The 15,334-nt window shown below is 39.0% G+C and overlaps 1 protein-coding gene across 2 annotated transcripts in view; it reads right to left on the minus strand.

Annotated features, from left to right (window-relative positions):
• LOC126069880 (zinc finger X-chromosomal protein) overlaps nucleotides 1-14,989 on the minus strand; it is a 42,111-nt gene extending 27,122 nt beyond the window's left edge. The window contains exon 1 of one of the 2 annotated variants that reach the window (XM_049873531.1): nucleotides 14,939-14,989. The gene's annotated coding sequence lies outside the window, so the exon portion shown is untranslated. The remainder of the gene's footprint in view (nucleotides 1-14,938) is intronic. The other variant, XM_049873532.1, reaches the window with a different exon arrangement.
• Between the last annotated feature and the right edge of the window lie 345 nt (nucleotides 14,990-15,334).

The following is a 15,334-nucleotide window of genomic DNA, read 5'->3' on the forward strand; positions in this document are numbered from 1 at the left end:
AACACCTATGCTCATCCAAAGAATTCGCCAAAAGACTAAAAAGATTACCTACAGGCTGGGACAAGTTTTTAGCTATGACATTTCAAATCAGCGTCTAATCTCTAAAATCTACATGATACTGCAAAAACTCAACAGACAAATAATCCAATTAAAAAAACAGGGAAAGGATATGAATGGGTACTTCACTAAAGAAGACATTCCAGTAGCTAGCAGATACATGAGGAAACGCTCACAATCATTAGCCATTAGAGAAATGCAAATCAAAACTACAATGAGATTTCATCTCACCCAAACAAGGCTGGTATTAATCCAAAAAACACAAAATAATAAATGTTGGAGAGTTGTGGAGAGACTGGAACACTGATATACTGCTGGTGGGAATGTAAAATGGTACAACCACTTTGGAAACTGATTTGGTGCTTCCTTAAAAAGGCAGAAACAGAGCTACCATAGGATCCAGCAATCCCGCTCCTTGGAATATATCCTAGAGAAATAAGAGCCTTTACACAGACAGATATATGCACACCCGTGTTCACTGCAGCACTGTTTACAACAGCAAAAAGATGGAAGCAACCAAGGTGCCCATCAACGGATGCGTGGATAAATTATGGTATACTCATACAATGCAATACTATGCAACAATGAAGAACAATGATAAATCTGTGAAACGTTTTATAACACGTAGGAATCTGGAAGTTCTTATGCTGAGTGAAATTAGTCAGTTGCAAAAGGACAAATATCATATAAGATCACTATTATAAGAACTGGAGAAACAGTTTAAACAGAGAAGAAAATATTCTTTGATGGTCACGAGCTTGGGGAGGGAGGGAGGGAGAGGGATATTCACTAATTAGATAGTAGACAAGCAAAGGGAAAGACAACACACAATACAGGAGAGGTCAGCACAACTGGACTAAACAAAAACAAGGAAGCTTCCTGAAAAACTGAACGTTCTGAAGGCCAGAGTAGCAGGGGCAGGGGTTTGGGGACTATGGTTTCAGGGGACATCTAGGTCAATTGGCATAATAAAATCTATTAAGAGAACACTCTGCATCCCACTTTGGAGAGTGGTGTCTGGGGTCTTAAACACTAGCAGCCAAGTGGCCATCTACAAAACATCAATTGGTCTCAACCCACATAATGAAAGGAGAATGAAGAACACCAAAGACACAAGGTAATTATGAGCCCAAGTGACAGAAAGGGCCACAAAAATAAGACTACATCAGCCTGAGACCAGAAGAACTAGATGGTGCCCAGCTACAACCGATGATTGCCCTGACGAGGAACACAACACAGGATCCCTGATGGAGGACTCTAGTGGGATGCAGACCTCAAATTCTCATAAAAAGATCAGACTCAATGGTCTGACTGAGCCTAGAAGGACCCCAGAGGACACAGTCCCCAGGCCTTCTGTTAGCCCAAGACTGGAACCATTCCCAAAGCCAATTCTTCAGACAGGAATTCGACTGGACTACAGGACAGAAAATGATACTGATGAGGAATGAGTTTCTTAGCTCAGGTAGACACATGAGATTATGTAGGCAGCTCCTGTGTGAAGGGTGGATGAGAGGGCAGAAGGGGAAAGAAGCTGAGTGAATGGACATGGGGATACGGGGTGGAGAGAAGGAGTGTGCCGTCTCATTAGACGAATAGTAACTAGGAGTATATGGCAAGGTATACATAAATTTTTGTATGACACTGACTTGATTTGTAAACTTTCACTAAAAGCATAATAAAAATTTTTAAAAGGCTACATATCGCATATACTTGACATTCTCAAAAAAGACAGAATTATAAATAACAGAGAACAGAGGAGCGTCTGACAGAAATGTCTACGGAGAGAGTGTGGCCACAAGGGATTGTTTTGGGTGTTCCGTACCTTGACTGTGGTGGTGGTTACACAAATCTATGTATATATTAAAATACATACCAGCAAATTTTAAAAGTCAATTTTACTGTGCCATAATTTAAAAGATATTTTCAAATAAAAGGAAAAAATTCATGCTTTAATTTCAAAATCAAATGGTTTCCTTTCCACAGTAATGTTTTTTTTCTTTTTTAAGCAGGCACAATATATTTTCAAACATCTGATGATTTAACGTTTATTCTATACCCTGTATTAAACTGTCCCCACAACTGCTTCAATTTCGTGCCTCCTTTCAAGCTACTGAATGATTTTTCTCAAAAAACATACTTATTCTTGGTTTTCTGTTCATGTTTATACACAAGGATCTTAAAATCCATACTTACAGCTGGGGGTGTGTTTCCTCAGCCCAAGCAAGAATCCCTGTTTGCCTAGCAGTTAATACATTCTGACTACAGGATCCTTATCTCAAATGGGTCAATGATAGACAAAGAAACCACATAACCAGACAGGCTTTAACAGTGAACTGGCATCCTATCAGAAGCCATTATGTCACAGTGGTTAAGCACTCAACTGCCAATCAGAAGCCACCCCTCCAAAGAAAGATACAGCAGTCTGCTTTCATGAAGATTTACTTCCTTGGAAACTCTACGGGGCAGTTCTACTCTGTCCTAGAGGGTCACTATGAGTTGGAATCAACTCAACGTCAACTGAGGCATCTGATCTTCCAGGTGCTGGAGCTTTAATATCCTCAGGACAGCTGCAAGCTATCTAAAAGCACTGCTTTTACCTCTCTCTTCAAGCACCTGCTCTAGAATTCTCTCTGTCTGAACAGCAACTGAGAAAGTTGAATTTTTTTAGTTATGCAGCCCAAGAAAGGCTTACCTTTCAATGACCCAGGCTATCTGGTTGTGCTATCTCCCAGGCTCACTACTTTTGACAATGGAATTATGCTAGCAGAAAATTTCATTTGTGGGGGAAGGCCCATCCTACTGATTGAATGGAGCTGAGTGTCCATTAAGCTCTCTTGAGTTTTGCCATTAATCCATTCACATTTGTTCTCTTCAACAAGAAATTTGTCATATTCTAGTCTGCCATTGGCACCTCCTCCACATTTTTCATCTTTCTTTAGCTTATTTTCATATTTCTTCCTTATTTTGACTTTGGGAAGAGTAAAATGTAAATGTAAACTCTAAGCTATGTTCAATCTGAAGTCATGGATCTTTAAGGAGCCCTGGTAGCACAGAGGTCAACAGCTCAGCTGCTAATCACAAGGCTGACAGTTTGAATACACCAACTGCTCCCTGGAAACACTACAGGTTGGTTCCACTCTGTCCTATAGAGTCACAATAAGTTGGAACCAACTACATAAAAATGGGCTTGTTTTTAATGAATCTTTATATACCAAACAGAACACAGAAGCATGCAAAGAAAGACTAAAAAAAAAAAAAAAAAAAAAAAACTACAAAACAAAGAGGAACCCCAAAACATTCATTAGTAGTAGAAGGCTACAGCAACTTTATGAGCACTTGACAAATCAACTTGTCAAAAAATAAGGAAAAAGAAAATTGCAATAATTAATAAGATTAATCTTATAACCTTCATTCAAATTACATTACCTAAGAATGGCATATTTTCTCCTCAAAGAACTCCAGAATATTTCAATAAGTGATCATCCAATTGGTGCAAATGAAAACCTTGATACATTTTATGAATAGAAATTAATGAACTATGGTATATAAAAATTTTAATAATGTAATAAACAATACAAGACTTAAACAGTCAAATAATTCTTGGATACAGAAAATATAAAATTCAAAACTTTAAAAAATAGGTTATCAATTTTTAAATCAAAATTGATAGAATGAGGCATTTGTGTATATACAACCATACAAGTACACACACACAGACATAACCTGAGGAATATCAAACATACAAAAAAAGGACTCAAACCAAGCAAAACATTCAAAAAACCAAAAGCTTATGATTTTGGGAACAGTTTACAGCAATAAACCCTATTTAAGTAAATTTAAGTTCTATCAAAGTTTCTAAATTAAGTAAAAACTAAAATACTAAAAAAAAATGGATCTGTACAAATTATATATAATTTGAGGTAAAATATAGTCTATATAAAAGTACAGTAGCAGGAGCATAGGAAACCATTACACCGGATGACCAGTTTTGAGTGATTGCTAATCAAAATGTTATATCCTGAGAGTTAAAAGGCTAGTTATAAAAACCGAACAAACCAGCAGTGGGAGAAAAAAAGTAAAAATCAGAAAAGCAGACTGGGTAATGTATGAGCAGGTTTGCAATCAGTGACTTAACAACTTCAACCCCCCCAAAAAAACAAACCCAGCCAGTGCCATCAAGTCGATTCCGACTCATAGCAACCTATAGGACAGAGTAGAACTGCCCCATAGGGTTTCCAAGAACGCCTGGCAGATTCAAACTGCCAACCCTTTGGTTAGCAGCTGTAGCACTTAACCACTACGCCACCAGGGTTTTGTTTTGAGTAACTGGAAGCATTTCTATCATGGTACTTAATCATTCTCCAGGAAGCCCTGGTGAGCCAAAGGTTAAACACTTTGCTGCTAACTGGAAGGTTGGCAGTTTGAGCCCACCTAGTGGTTCTCATAAAGACTTCTTATAGTTATGGCTTGTGGAATCAACTTCAACTCACAATGACCCCATGTGACAGGGCAGAACTGCTCAGCAGGGTTTCCTAGGTTGTAATTTTTATAGGAGCAGATTGCCAGGTCTCTCTCCCATGGAGCCAGAGTGTGTGTTTGAAGGACCAATCTTTTGGTTAGCAGACAAGTTCTCACTTATTGTATGGTATGACCAAGTATCCTTTTTGGTAAACATGACAGTGTCACATGGGGTCATCGTAAGTCAGAATCAACTCAACGGCACCTACCGACAACAACAATCATTCTTCAGCGTAAAAGCTAATGAGCCAGCTATTTAAAAAACAGAACTACAAATCTAGCTCTTTTAGACAGTAAGAAGAGACAATGAAATATGAGTAGTGAGTAAACTAAAAAAGGGCAAATAAACTGGTGAAAAACACAAACATGTATGTTTCTAAAAAGAAAAAAAAAACAGACAGAAAAAAATGAAAATACTTAAAACACTAGTTCTGTGCTAGCATACTAAATTAAACAGATTAAAAATAATCTACCAGGAAATATAAACTATCCGTATTAATTTAAGAAGAAACAGAAAGCACTGTAACCTCATAAAAAATGTTAACAAAATTGTCTAATATCATCTTTTACAGCATTTGAAACTCAAATGGTTTCACAGGGAAATTTCTGCACAGCTTCCAGGAACAGACAATTCTCAAGCTAACTTTCTCAGAACATGAGGTGTCACAATTCCTTCTACAAGCCAACAAATCACTGAAAACAAAACCTAACAAAATAATTCAAACTAAACTCAAACTCTATTACTTCTGAATCCAACTTAAGTATTTGCAAATGTGACCCATCATGTAAAAGGAAAAAATACATACACACATACTTTAATAAAGTAAGCTGTTCTAGAATGTACATAGGGAGGCATATGGAAATCCTGGTGTTGTAGTGGTGAAGTGCTACTGCGGCTAACCAAGCAGCTGGCAGTTCGAATCCACCAGGCACTCTGTGGAAACCCTACAGGGAAGTTCCACTCTGTCCTACAGGGTCGCTATGATTCAGAATCGACTCAACGGCAGTGGGTTTTGGTATAGAGACATATATGTATACAGGTATGTACATGTGAGTATAAATGAGTAAATACAAGTATATATAACGATGTATGTGTGAATGTGCATAGTCACATGTATGTAATAAAGCACACAGGAGGCACAGTCACAAGCATTTCTTAGATATAACCAAACACCTTATGGGATTGATTTCCTGGGTTTGAAGGCTTAGGACCAAAGTCTTGTGGGAAAACTTAGTCAAGTGGCATAATGTAAGTTTATGCTCTACATCCTAGTTCGGTGAGTACTGTCTGAGGTCTCAGAAGTTTTCGAGCGGCCATTTAAGACAGTCCTATTGGTCTCTACTCATCCGGAACAAAAGATAATGAAGGCAACCAAAGACTCAAAGAAGAAACTAGTCTACAGAACAGAGAGTCTATATGAACCAGGGCCACATCTACCCTGAAACAAGATGTGCCCAACTACCACTACCAACCATTCTAATCAAGCCCACAACAGATGGACCCGGTAGAACAGGAGAAAAACGTGGGACAGAACCTTAAACTCTTAAAAATCCAGATTTACTAGACCAACTGAGATTGGAGGATTCCCAGAGACTACTGCCCTGAGCTACTTCAAACCCTGAACCAAAACTATCTCCTGAGGTCACTGTTAAGCTAAATTAACAAGACTGGCTCACATAATAAAGAGTATCATTCACGAGTACTGCATTCCTTTAAAAAAAAAAAAAATCGCCCATATGCACTCAAAAGGTGAAGAATTACTTGAAAACTGAGATGAGAATGTAAAGGGACAGGAAAACTACATAAATGGAAACGGAAGAACCAGAACAGAAATAATGAGAAAGTTCATGCATTGTGAAGAGTGGTAACCAATGAGGGGAAAAAGCAACCAGTGTCACTGAACAATCTGCACAGAAATTCTTCAAAGTGAGCCTAAATTGCTGCAATAGCCAGGATTGAAAACATAACAAAGTATTATTTTTAGAAAAATCTACTCACAAAAAGATACCACATACATACATTTTGCAGATGAATTCTACCTTTCAAGAAACACACAGTCCCTTTTTAATACAATTTGTTAAAATAGGGGAACTCCCCCACTAATTTTATGAGGGTTACACAACCTTGTTATCTAAAAAAAAAAAAATTATGGAGCAGTAATAACCCAAAAAAAACCCCATGGCCACTGAGTCACAGCTACCCTACAGGACAGAGAGCACTGTCCCCAAAGAGCACCTGATGGATTTCAACTGCAGACTTTCTGGTTAGCAGCCATAGCTCTTAACTACTACACAACCAGGGTTTCTATACAGCAATAATAAAAGGGTGTAAATACCCAGGGCATTCATGGAGAGCTTAAAACTGAGAAATCTATCACTACAACTGACCACCTAAGTAGATTAAAAAGAAAAAAGCATATAGTCAATTCAACAGATGCAGCAAAATCATTTTTAAAAAATTTTAATTCATGATAAAAACTAACTGTGAACAGAAGGCAATTAAAAGATAATCTACTCAAGAAAACACTACAATGTCATACTTAAAAATACTGAAAGCACTTCTCTCAAGTACCTAGGTATAAAAGCCGATTGGGGGGAAAATGTAACACAATTATTCACAGAAAACTATGTAGTAAATGCAAAAGAATCACTGCCTAGCATTACTCCTGTACTTAATTGTAAGACGTGCCACTAGTTAAACCACTAAGAAAAAATACTGCCAGGTAAACTGAAATAATACTTTTCCATCACTTGAAACTTTTATTTGAAACATACAGTTCTTTTAGACTTATACATATTTTTAAAAATCATATGTCATTCTTGCGATATAAAGAAAGAAAAATACACCCAAATAAAATTGGTTAGACTATTGCTAAAACATCACATTCAGGACACTACTTTGAATCACTTTTCTACCCAAAGTGCCCTCTTGCCAACAGCAGTATTGATGCATTCTTATTATCTCTGAAATTTTTCAGGTCAATGACATCTACTATGCAAAGTTTTCCTGCTAGCACTTTACCAACTGACTAAATGTTTCAATTTTTTTTTCCTCAACTGAAGCTTGTTTATGCATGTTAACCAGCTTCTATTCAAAGCTGGAAAATCTGCAACCAATAGCCACTCTATAGAACTAATTATCCCATGATTAAACTATGAATCAAACACACCAGCCTGAGGTTGCTTTGAAACTTCTTTGAACATTTCTAACGACCGTGACAATTTATTTTGTCTTCAGTTGCATAAGTTGGGATCCTTTAGCAACAGGTATAGATGGTATTCACCATGCATGTAACTCATTTTAAGTTATACTACCTAGTCAACAGTAATTACAGGACTATCAACAGTTGCAAAAAACATCCTGCTTTCAGAGATGTTAAAATATAAAGGGAAAAGTACATCTCAGAATGTGTGAAATATAGCCATATGTGAATTCAACAAGCCTGCATGATCACTAAATGAAGACAATTAGAAATTATTTCTTAAACACTATTCACCATGACAATAAAAATCACTCAATATCTAGAAGTAAAGTTAACACAAATTCTGCAAGATCTCTATAAAAAGCAGAATAGTAATACGTATAGAACCTGTAGTAAGAATAGAAAAATTCAAATCCTAGCTCAAACACTTAGCTACGTAACCTAAAATTTACTTCATATCCCTGGGCTTTGGGTTTTCACAAGACAAAGTACACAAGGGCATTTACTTACTTACAAGGTGTTGACATAAGGATTAAATGGGTTACATACGTAAAGCCTCAAGAACAGCACCAGCACACAGTGTTTGCCATGATTATGGCAAAGATGATAACATAATGGTGGAGAAAATTAAAACTTTATAAAACAACATAAAAACCTTAAGGAACAAAGAGACATAATATGTTTAGCAAAAGGCGTGTGTCTATACACACCCATTTTATAAATCTGATGCAAATACAATGAAAACCTGTTTTTCCATGAAAACTGACAAACCAACCTTAAATGAGCTAAAGGAAAAAAATAGTTAAAATACTTGTACAGAATTCATATTAATATTTACAGTTTTTAAAACAAGACACAAAGATATACAAATAGACCAGCTAAAAGCAATATCATTGTCCTCAGCTGTCATCAAGTCAAATTCAACTCACAATGACCCCATGTGATATAGAACTGTTTCAAAAGGTTTTATTGGCTGTAATCTTTACCAAAGCAGGCTGTCGGGTCTTTCTTCCATGAAGCCACTAGGTGGGTTTGAACCGCCAACCCCTTTGTTAACAGCCAAGCGCTTAACACAAAACCAAAATACAGAAACTAAAATAATGTACATACATATGGAAATCTGACCCATCTCATGAGTTGCATTACAAATCAGTGGGGGAAAAGCTAAACAGTAAATAAATCCATGTAAAAAAGGTAAAATTAGAATCCTGTATCACAAAACATACAAAATAATTCCAGATGAATATAAAAATATATATATAAATATAAAAAAAGCAAACATTAAGACCTACATTTAAAAAATACAAAAACAGTATCTTAATAGCCTTGTAACAGGCAACAAAAGATGCTGGTGGCTCAGTGGGTAAAAAATGGGATGTCATCAAAAAGGTTGGCAGCTTGAACCCACCAGCCAACTCCTTGGGATACAAATGTGGCACTCTCCTTTCTGTGAAGATTTCAACCTAGGAAACCATATGGGGCAATTCTACTTTACCCTATACAGTGTTGCTATGAGTCAGAATCTACTCCAAGGCAACAGACAGAGGTAAGGGAGAAGTTTCTTGAAGGCACAAAAAAACACAGGCCATATATGAAAAGACTAAAAAAACCTACCCTCAAATTAAGTCTGACTCAACAAAATATACCAAAAACAAACTAAAAGTCAAGATATGCCAGACTGAGGAAAGAGATCTGCTGTATAAATAATCAGCAAATTGTTGTTAACCAGAAAATAAAAATAAAATCTAAAAATCAATAAATAAAAGGCAACAACACAACAGAGAAATGGGCTAATGATATGCACAAGCCATCACTGAAAATGACAGCCAAATGGCCAATAAATACACACACACACACACAAAAAAAAAAAACTCAACCTCGCTAGTAATCTAATAAATGAAAAGTTAAAGCAGCAATGAGATACCACTTCATACCCAAAACATTAGAACTAATGTCTTGTCTTTGGCAATATGGAGAAAGAGAGGCTTATCTATAGGTCAGAATCTATTTAAATACAATCACACTGAAAGCACTTGGCAATTCCAAGTAAAGTGAAAGCACATTTCACCTATATTATAAATCCAAATCATACACAAAAGCACTGCTTTGAAATAGCAAAAAGAGTGAAAATCTAACTTACCTAGAAATGAATAAAACACAGTTAATTTACACACTAGAATGTATGAAGGAATTAAATAATTTCTCAAATGCTTTCATTTCAGGACTCTTATAATTTTAAAATTTGAGAGTCTCAAGGAGTTTTTTGTTTATTTGAGCTATATTTATTCATATTTATCATTTTAAAAATTAAAGCTGAATAATTTTTACATTGTTATTCACTTAAAACTAGTTTTAATGTTAACATAAATAACTTTATATAAAAAATGTTTTCCAAAAAAAAAAAAATTGTACCAATCTTTTTAAAGTCTGGCTTATTAAAGACATCTTGGTCACCCTATCTGCTTCTGTATTCATTTTACAGTATTACAAGTCACACACCCTCTGGAAAATCAAGAGTAAAAAGGCAAATAACTTATTATTAAGAAAATAGTTTTTCCATCACCAAACCCACTGCCATCGAGTAGATTCTGACTCATAGCAATCCTCCAATATTTTGTAACTTAAATGTTTAATAGAGCAATGTTAATGTATCTGCTGAAAGCCATCCAGACTGCGTAACTTCCTTGCCTTGATTAAAATTCCTTTCTTTCAATAAACCAGTATTTGCAATCTACTAACTCTTTTTATGTTATGTTTTCCAATTACAAGAGACCTACTAGGTTTCATAAAATGTTGTTTTGGAAATAATTTGGTAGAAATAGGAATGGGTTGTCCACATTCTCATCAGTTAAAGTGTAACAGGAAGAGAAGTTGTTTCTGAGCTCCTTTGGATGGACTGGGTGCCTTCCCAAGATGGATGCGCTATGCCTCAACAGTACCTTCTGTAAAAAACTCAATGTCTATTTGGGTACTGAATTTCTACTCAAAAGCTAACCATCTCCATATAAGTTAATTTTTGGAGATAATGATCATGTACCAAGTCATCCTACTAAGTAAACAAAGCAGAATGAGAAACATGGTTCTGGAAAAAAAATGTTAAAGGAGGGACACTGGTGAAGTAGTAGCTAAGAGCCTGGCTGCTAAACTAAAGTCTGGCAGTTTGAATCCACAAGCTGTTTCCTGGAATTCCTACGGGGCAGTTCTCTCTGTCCTATAGGTTCTCTATGAGTTGGAACTGACTCCATGGCAAAAGGTTGGGTTTTTTGGTATGGGTAAAAAAAAAAAAAGGAGGTGACCTAGTGGTCAGTAGTTAAGGGCTCCGCTACAAACCAAAAGGTCAGTGGTCAGAGCTCACCAGCTGCTCTGCAGGACAAAGATGTGGCAATCCGCTTCTGTAAAGATTTACAGCCTTGGAAACCCTATGGGGCAGTTCTACTGTGTTCTATAGGGTCACTGAGTCAGAATCAATTCAGAGACAATGGTATATACACACATAGATTTCAATAACTGTTACTGAGTACCCATATGTGCCAAATTTTATTTCAGCTATGTTGAGGGTGAGTGGAGATATTCAGTAGGCAATTAGAAATGGTAGGTGAGAAACACAAGGGACCCTAAAAGTGGGTCGAAGAGTCAACAAAAAAAGATAGATGACTGGCCTTGAAGGAAATTCTACATTTAGGTGATAGAAGAACCACAGAAGACAGAAAAGGCACAGAGAGTACTGAAACAGAATTATTTTGTATGAAATACCCACTAACATGCTGTGAAACAGTTTCCCTAATTCAGGAAATACTGGATTCAGAAATAAGTGGAATAATAATAAAGGTAGTGGGAAAAGAAAGTTTTTTTAAGTTAGCAAACGTAGAAATATATATAAGGCCAAAAGGGGACACCAGATTCAGGGAAGAGCACAGGCAGAAGAACCTAGTTTTAGAAAGGGGGCAATTCCAAGAAGGGCAGCCAAAGACAAAGGAGTAAACCCTAGGTAGAAACAGAGGGGAAAAATCAAATGTTTATATCAGATGGCTGTTAAACCTCAATTAAGAAAAGATTAGGTAATTTGCTGGGGGTGAGATTTCAAGGACTGGGATTCAGAAATTTTAAGAGTTATTTGGTTTAGTAATAACAATTACTTTAAAACACAGATGAGAATGCAAGCAGGCAGGGAAACCAGATTAATGGAAAAGAAACAACCAGCATGGAAATAATGAGAATGTTCAAGCATTTTGAAGAATGTAACCAATGTCACTGAACAATTGTGTAGAAATTGCTGAATGGGAACCTAAACTGCTGTGTGAACCTCAATAAAGAACAGTTTTTTTTTAAAAAAAATTACAGTAACAAAGAAGATTTAGACTTACTAGTATCCACAAATACAAATAAAAAATCAATCCTTGTCACTACAAGGAATTAGGGTTAGAGAGCAAGCTTTTACAAAAAGCACTGAGAAAGAAATTTTTAAAAAGCATCTTTGCAGCTACCTGAAAAACACATGTAGGTTAAAAATACCTCTTTTGTCTAGCATGACTGGGTAATAAGATATTTCACCAATTTTGCAGGTCAGGAAAGGTTATTAAAAAAATTATATTAAACCATTTCTGATGGAAATCCTTCTAAACCATACATTTTACCTGTCTTCTTAGTCATACAACTTGGGTCTAATGAGTCAATCTTGAGCATCCATTGTTGCTGTGTACTGGAACATCTACAGCTGCTGTACTGTGCAGTAATACAATTCTATCTTCTTTGTAGATCTCTCTCAGCTGTCAAGACATAAAGCAACTAATTCTTCTACAGTTTAGCCTTACCTTTAACACCTCAACTACAATCTACCTTAGCAACTCGCTTCTGGTCTGATTGCTGCAACCCACTGTTTTCCAATTTTTTCTAAACCACAATTCTTTATGATAAACATGAATGTCCAATTCCCTCTCTCTCATTGACCGTTATTGCTCTGACCTGATGCAGTCTAAAAAATGGAGAAACTTGATTTTTCTACAATACATTTCTAGGAATCAAGTGCTGTCCGTGTTTCCCAAACTTCGCAACTAGCACATTCAAAAGTCAATCAAACTGTGGCTTTGGAAGGAAGCTTGGCTAAGTGTACCAAAAGGTTACTTTCACCTGGAGGAAGAACAAAGTTTGCACTGAGCCATCTGAACGGCACTGCATTAGTAATAATTGTTTTTCTAGCCTACTGTTTAAACCATGTTTTCAACTATGGTAAATGAAACTTTATTACAGAAGCTATAAAGCTTCTGATCAAAGATTACTTGGGGTTAAACTTTAGAACAGAAAAAAAAGAGCAAGTTATTTAGAAACAAAGCAGCAACATTATTTATAATCTTTCCAGTAGTGAACAACCACAATGCTCAACTGAAGCTACTCACTTGCCTTGTTTCTCAACTTTGAAACTTTTCCTAGTCCAATAGCTGGAACCAAAAGTGCTAAGTGACATATAGAGCCCCGCTCAGGTGTGTCATCCCTCTGCCACTTGAGGGCTTCACAAATGTCTCTTACCACTAGTATAAACCCCTTAAGCTAGGCAAGAAAGCTCTTTTGCGACCATTCTTTGCTAATCCGAGTTCGCACCACTCCTCTATCAACAGCATTCACTTCAACCAAAATGTATAGAATTAGAGCCTCACTTCTGGGATTCCTTTCTCCTACCACGAGCTTTGCCTAACGAAGTCCTACTCACTGATAGTAAACCTTTCAAAAAGTCATCTACTTCATGAATTTTCCCAGATGCTCCAAATGGAAATCCCCTGTCTCCGAAGTCCGAGCAGCTAGTCTTGCAACAACATTCTAACAAACTTTTGAATATTTCTTAGTACCTAACATCGTGCACGGATAACACGACTTCGAGTTTACCAAGAAAGTTGTATAGTGCTCAATCAAAAGTACTCTAAGGACAGGAACGCTACTTAAAACTTTTCGAAAAGATATTAAATTTAAAAAGCTTCACAAGTACATGAAATATAAATAATGCATCACATTATGTTGTCCTTCAGAAAGAAGTGCTTTCAGCCTCTTTTGGTACCCTTCTTACTGAGAAAAATACAAAGAGATCATAGTTCAAATGCAGTTTATCAAGATAGCTGTTTTCAGATAAATGAAACAAAAGGACTGCGGCAAAACGTTAATCTTCCGCTTTAGTAATGTGCATTTGCATTTTTGTGTACACTTTTGCCCTATTAGGACCCCTTTGCTATCAAATGCCATCTTTAGCTTGGTTATTCAGGTACTCGAGGAGGCAACGATTGTGCAAAATATTCGCACAGAGGACACTCTAAGTGCCACTTTAAAATTTCTTGGTGTCCCGTCTGCCTCGGTAAAGTCGAGATCAATCGACAGCGTGAGTTACAAAGCGGATCCGAGCAGCGGCGGCCCTGAACTCTGGGACTCCGCGCCTGAGCTCTGTTAAAGTGTCCACCTGGGTTAAACTCAGCTCGGTTGAAAACCAAGAGTCACCGGCACACGGCCGACAGACGGCAAGGTGGCGCTGCCTCCCAGGACCTGGGGTGCAAAAGCTCAACATGGCGGAAAAAGCAATGGCCGCTGTAGGGAGCGGGCACGCCCCCTCTGCGCGCACACGCCAGCGCGCCAGACCTCCCAGACCCGTTACCGGCGTCTCGGCCGCAGCAAGCAGCTCCCCGACACCCCCCGACGGGTTGCAGCGGAATTTCCGCTCCCGACACCGCCTTCAAGATGGCGGCCCCCCCTGCCGGCAACCCCCTCAACCGTCCCCAGCAGCAGGCGCCGAGCCGCCGCCATTTTATCCCCCATCCCTCCCCTCTTTCGGCAATATTTACATAGTGAAAATCGGCCCGACCAGCCTGCGGCCTTCACCTCACGCATGCAGCCTTAGCCTCCTCACTAGGCCTCGCCCCCGCATGGTACCCAGGGCCGGTCGTGGCGTCCACCGGAGGCCCCTGGGCGACTCTTGGGCTACCGGGCGACTTTCCTCAAAACCCCTCCCGCTTACGGAACGCGCCTCCGCCACCGATCGGGACAACCGGGCTCCTCCCCAGGCCTAACTGCGGCCTCCTCAGCGCCGTATGGGACACTGCCCAGCCTATCGCAGGAGGGCGCCCTGCGGGCCACCGACCAGGCCCAGACCAGGCCCCGCGGCCCCGCCGGCGCCCGGGACTCACCGGACGGGCTTGCGGGAGGTCGGCGACGGTGGCGGGTGCCGCAGACCGGCCTTTCTCTGGAGCACTGGGCCGGGCTCCGGCTGGTGGGACGGGCGGAGGGAGGGAGGAGGGGCCGAGCTCGGAGCTGACAAAAAGCGGCCCAGCTCTCCGGCACGGGCCTGCCGTCAGCACGTCACGTCAGCGCCCGGGAAAAAGACCCAGGAAAATGCGGAAGGGTAGAAAGACCCCTCCTCCGCCCGGTAGGTGCCTCCGGCGCCCCGGGTCGTTGCGGCTCACGCCCCGCAGCCTGTGAGCCCAGTGGTCTCGTGGCAGCTGGGTCTCCGTGACAACACTCTACATTCCAAGTTCTCTGCGTTCCCGCCCGTCGCCGCCTCAGACGCGGCGCCGCTGCCGCTC

The sequence above is a fragment of the Elephas maximus genome, chromosome Y (assembly GCF_024166365.1).
Source record: "Elephas maximus indicus isolate mEleMax1 chromosome Y, mEleMax1 primary haplotype, whole genome shotgun sequence".
Classification (NCBI taxonomy): Eukaryota; Metazoa; Chordata; class Mammalia; order Proboscidea; family Elephantidae; genus Elephas; species Elephas maximus.